Source organism: Nicotiana attenuata, chromosome 7 (genome assembly GCF_001879085.1).
Source record: "Nicotiana attenuata strain UT chromosome 7, NIATTr2, whole genome shotgun sequence".
Lineage (NCBI taxonomy): Eukaryota > Viridiplantae > Streptophyta > Magnoliopsida > Solanales > Solanaceae > Nicotiana > Nicotiana attenuata.
In genome coordinates, this window is record NC_031995.1 from 46,893,899 (window position 1) to 46,900,341 (window position 6,443).

A 6,443-nucleotide genomic window follows, 5' to 3' on the forward strand; every position below is an offset into this window, starting at 1 on the left:
GCCTAGCCAACCTCGATCTCGATGTTCATCGATGCTCGAGAACGGGGCTGTAGAGGCCCAACGCGCAAGTTTAATCAGTCCCCCCAGAAGAATCAGGGACTGTATAGGCGCAACAGATGGTCAACGGTGAATGGGCATTTGTCAATCTTGCTCACGAAGAATCGGAGAAGAATGACTATCCTCCAGAACGATGGGTGGATCTGACCAAGGCACACCTCGTACCTTTTATATAATTGAATGATCACCGGATCTAACGGGCCCAACGTGAAGGGATAAGTGTAAATACTTAAGTATCCCTTAACGTGGGTAGTGATATCTTCTTCGGGCCCGGGAACCACCACGTCTTTTCCGGCCCAGTTGAGTCCTTTATGACTTTAGGGAGGGTCTCTTTGGTGATCGAGAAAATATACCTCAATAGTTTCTCACCCAGGCCCGGAACGGGTGAAGGTTTTTCAACTTTGAAGTCGGTGGCCACCGAGCACCAGCCAGGAATAAATGAGTCAAGAGGAGGTTCCGCCGTCGGTTCCTTGCCGGTCGGCCGTGATGAAGAAGCAGTTTCTTTTTGAGGAATTGTCTTAGAAGTCTTCACCATTTTCTTTAAAGGGAGGAAGTTAAAAGGGGTACACTTAATGATTTGGAATGAAGACAAGCAAGAGTTCTTACAAAGACCTCAAGAAATCTGGGTACAAGTACTAGGAAATGCAAATATTTTTAAGAACAAGAGTAGAGAAGGTTTGAATGTAAAGTTTGAATGAATGAAGAATGGGGTATTTATAGTTTTCAAACGATGGTTCAAAACCAGGAGTGACCGACCAGCAACTGACGAGCATTTAATGCCTTAAGACGTGAATGACGAGATATTTTGTTCTTTTTTGTCGTTTATGACGTAGGGTATCGGGGCGAGAGTCGGGGGGCTCATTTCGTTTCTCGTTGTTTACTCTCCGAAAAACGAGGGGACTATCTGTATACAGTCGGGATCGTGCTCATCTATTGCATGACAGATCGCGATTGAAACGTGATTGGCTGAAGATCGACCCCGGGTCCCATCGAACCGAGGTACGAGGTCAGAATGCCTGTTCTCGAGAACATCGAGTCCATGACCCCGGAATCAACCCTGACCCCGAATGAGCTCGAGGAAACATTGCCGGACCGAATAACGGAAGGCGAAATATCCGTAACCGGTCGGGTATCAAGGCGAGAATCTCGGCCCGTATCAATGAGAAACCGGCTAATTAGCGAATCCTAGGATTTTTTACCTTTTATAGAATTCTACATAAAGTGGGACTCCCCTATTATATAAAGGGAGTCTAATTTGTAAGGGACATTGTTACACGCATCCCAAAGCAATATGTTGCTGTTTTCTTTCTGTTAACTACTGTTCTTCTGTATCTGATATCGTTTGGATTACATCTTGTTCAAGTGAGACTCATTTTTTCAAGGCTATAACTGTTCAAGTCGCCCGGTTTGAATTTATTTTATCATTATTCGTTTTAATTACAATTCAATTCATCGCTTTGTGTCAAACTAATCCACGTATCCTTAAAGCCACTTACAAATTTAATTGTTATCCGATTTTAAGGGTAAACAAAAGGGGAGTATTTTTTAGATGAATAAGTCACTAACCTAGTTGAGCTAGATGATATTAAAAATCTAAGACGAAGAAGATTAAAATGGATTGTGTAAATAAAATCAAATAGAAAAGAATTATCAGATGAAATCGATTATAGAAAATAATTAATAACTTTGCATCTCAAAAAGTTTAAAAAAAAATATTTTAAATAACAATATCTATTAAAAATTAATTTAAGGGCCTCCAAATAAACTTTGGTTTTAGGCCCCCAGGTGTTGTTGAGCCACCTGTGGTCCTAAATTAAAATATAAGAGAAATGTTGTGATAGATCAATGATTGACGTTAAAATAATTTAATTATGATAAACTATTTGATTAATGATATGCATCAAACAAATAACGTAGGTGTATATATATTACTCCAATTTTCTGCTCGGTCGGAGTGAATTGTTGTTATAGATTGATCAAAAATATCGCCCTGATAAAAGGTTGAAAGCATTACAAAAAAAATTACCACGACAAAATTAGAGCACAGGATATGACTTCATTGTTAATTACGGACGTATCAAATGACAAATTTATAGTTCTTAATAAATTAATAAACACCAGTATTTTTGTGAAAGTATAGTAGTTAAATATTGATTGAAAACTTGTAAACATCACTCTGAACTGGCGTACAAGCAGGTGGGGGCTGGCCTCACAAGTGTGTGCATTAACTATTTAATGACGTTTGAGTTTTGACGTTTGAACATTGACTTTAGTGGGTCTGTTTTTGTGACCTGGGACATGTCAAAAATGTCGGCACTGATTATGAACATGTGATATTAAAAATCTTTTATCGTTATTTTTTCTATGCTTTTAAGTATTTGACTGCTTAATTTATTTTGATTGATAGTACCTTTTATATAATTTTTAAATATATTGATTTTATTTTAAAAAATCATAAGGTCGTACCCAAATTTACGGTTAAAATAAAAAAATTTGACTTTCGAAATCCAAACTTCGAAGGGAGCACTAATGTTTGTCTCACTGCGTGTCACCACGTGATTGAGGGAGATGCATTTTGGACTAAAATACAGTGGTGGCCCAAGGGTAAAGCTGATAAAGCATCTGCTTTAGGCCCCCTATTTTTTGGGGCTCCAATTTTTCTTAATAAGCGTATATGTTATTTTATTTTTTTTAAAAATATTTGATGTTTTAAATGAGAAAGCACAATTTTTCATAATAAAAAGAAAGATTGAACCATTGAGCATAAATTGAGAACATGAATAGTCTGTTAGGAATCAATCTCTAGATCATTAATTGAGAAAGAATTCAATTACTCCTAACTCAAAAGAAAAATAAAAGCTTTAATACAATCCCAAAAAAAATCCTTGATAAATTTTTACGAACAATAAATTAAAAATCGTAAATCAGAAAGTATGTCTCAAGAGAGAGATTAAATGGATTAGATATATTAGAAATTAAAAAAATATATATATTAGAAGAAAACGATTATAAAACTATTAATAACTTTTCACATAAAAAAGCTAGAAAAATAAACTTCAAACATAATTATATTGTATAAAGTTCTTTTTTTTTCTAACAAAAAGCTTAAGGCCTCCCATTGAAGTTTTGCTTTAGGCCACCATGTTTATTGAGCCGCCTCTGCTCGGCGGCGGCCCTTCCATAAAGCAAGTAAAGCAACTGCTTTAGGCCTCACATTTATGGAGGCCCCATTTTTTGTTATAACTAATAGGCTATGTATAAGTTTAAAAAAGGTTTTGTGAAGTGAAAAGTTTGATTTATTTCATTAACTAGTATAGAGAAGAAAGATTTGCAATTGCTATGATTTCTGCCAAGAAATTGCGCTTGAAATAAATATCGAACCCGAATTTCGTAAGAAACGTATGATATATAGGAAGTAACAATTTGATGAAAATGTTGATAATAAAGTACAAAGTAGAAAAGGCTATTTTTTTCACTTCAAAATAGATTTGAACAAATTCGAAGCATATGTAAATTTTGGTTTTCTATTTAGCGATAAAAATTAAGAACACTAGATGATGAAAATTTGAAGAAATATTGACTTAATGTTGAATGTTCCTTAAAGCATACTAATCAATTCGATATTGATGGTTTAGACTTATTTTTGGAATTAAGAAAAATAGTACAATTAGAAGATAGTAGTTTAATTGATACACTCGGTCAAAAAATATTTGATTCTTTTTCCAATGCCTATATTACTTATGGAATAATGTTAATAAACTCTTGTTTCCGTCGTTTTAGCGGAAATAAATTTCAAAATTAAAATTGATAAAATCTCACATAAGATCAACAATGTCTCACTAAAGGTTAAATGGATTAGCTATATTATCAATTAAGAAAGACTTATTAGGAGTTATTTATTATTAGAAAATTATTAAATAACTTTGTATCTAAGAAACGTTAGAAAAATAAATTTCAAATAAATAAATAATTTTTTTTAAAAAAAATTAAGGCCCCTCATAAATTTTGGCTTAGGCCACAAAACTTGTCGGGCCGCCCCTGCCTCTGCTAAAATAACGAAGCTTAAAGACCGTCACTCTGTCTTTTTCTCTCTGTTACATCTTATTCTCATGGCAATGGTCTTCACTGTGTCAATGCGTTCATGCTGATAGCAGTTACACATTTGATTACGCTTAAATAACTCAACTGCCAACAAAAAAAAGCATGCTTAAATTACCCAGATGCCAAATCTTAGCACTTGGAGCACTAAACATTGATATAGCAAAATGTTTGGATTCAGAAAGTAAAAGCCTTTGCTTATAGCTAATATTAAGTTCTTGGCCAATTTTCTGAAAACAAAACAAAAGTCAAGATTATCGATTTTCTTGTAACATAATCGATAGTACAGAAGGACCCAATAAGACAACAGCAATCACGAGACTGCTAAGATTTGAACTGGAATCTCATACTGCTATGTTAATTTTGGCTTCTTAATAACTGGAATATCTCCATAAAGGCAGATTATGTGTCTCAGATGACGATGAACTATCTTGTTCCTCTAGAGTATTTCTGAACTTTAAAGTGTGCATACACTTTAAAACTATAACCAAGTTCTCAGATAGTTAGCACATGCGAATTAGGAGCTAACCTAAAATAACGAATTGTGTTTGGGTTTAAAAGAAGCAGCCTCGCGGTTCATTTAGTCCTACAAATTATTAGGAGTAACTTGCTAGTGTTTATATCAAAATAATTGCTTATTAAATTCAATGGCGAAGCCAATTTTTTTATTAAGGGGTGTTAAAATATAAAAAAGCAAACATTACTAAAAAAGCAACAAATTCAACATATAGTCTATATATATATGTATACCGGTGAAACCGGGCCTATGGTACGCCCCGGTTTCCAATAAGGTAAATCGATCGAGGCAAGGGTTACATTGAGCTAGGGTCGGGGGGCATGACACCCACCCTCGAGAATATCAGGGCCATGAGCCGGGATCGGTCCAAATCCCAAAAGACTTCGGAGAATGTTTTCGGACAATCGAGTATGATTAACAGAAGGTTGTGATATCCGTGACCTGTCGGTATCTCGACGTGTATCTTGGCACGTACTAGCGGAAATCCCATGATTAGTTAAACGAAAGATTTTTACCTTTTATGAAAGTGTACCTAGCGTAGGACTCCTCTACTATATAAAGGGGGGTCTGATTATTCATTAAGAGGATTGTAACACGCATATCAAGGCAATATACTATTATTTTTCTCTATTATTCAAAGTTCTTACATTTGTTGATCAGTGCTTCATTATTATAATTCTGGGATCGAGGACGGGTATTTCATTAAGGCAGTCATCGAGTCCATAATCACCCTTCCTTTTAAGTGGTTTGTTAATTTATTACATCTTTTACCTGTTTAATCTAGCAATATTTACCGGTGTATTGAATTAATCCACGTATCCTTAAAACCACTTACAAATTTAATTGTTATCAGTTTTTAAGGGTAAATAGTTTGGCGCCCACCGTAGGGCTAAGGACAATAGTGGCAATTTGATATAAATTTTCATAACACACCCTATTTTACACTTGTTCTTTGAAGTCTTTAATTTCAGGTCAAAGTTTAAAATGTTGAACTCCCAATCAGCCCCTTTGAACCTGGATGCTGAGTCTGGCCACCATGGCGAGAACAACAATGCGGTATCTGGTAACGAGGGAGTTTCGGCCGCGTACCCGATCGATGCTAACTCACATGTGGCCATCGATGCAAACTTGCCTACCGATCGTGAAAACAACATCCTTGGGGGAGTCCGATCGGTAGCCCAAAATACACAGGACGGTGAAGGTGATGGGATCAACTTGCGAGTGATCTTCGAGATGTTGCAGGCCAAGTTGTAAAAACAGAGCCGCGCCCCCAACGGAGTCGAGCCCGAACCATCCCGGGAAAACGCTCACAGAAATGAACCAATCGTAGAAAATTGAGCGAAGCTGAACTCGGAACGGAACCAACCTCGAGATCATAAAGATGCTTGAGGAACTGACAAAATGGATGGAATCGGGAGAAAAGAAAATCGAAGCCAATGACAAAAAAGTATAAACCTACAATTCTAGGGTCGGCCGAATTTCATGAGTACCACCGATATTGAAGGGCCTGGATTCCAAGAAGTTTGTTTAAAAACCTTTTCCTCCGAGCGCAGCTCTGAAGCCGATCCTAAAGAAGTTTCTTATGCCCTAAATTTCTAAGTACAACGAAACAACTGACCCAAATGAACATGTGACCTCCTACACGTGCGCTATCGAGGGGAACGACTTGGAGGACGATGAAACCAAGTACGTCCTATTGAAAAAGTCCGAAGAGACTTTGTCAAAAGGAGTTATGATATGTTATCACAGCTTACCCCCCCCCCCCCCCCCC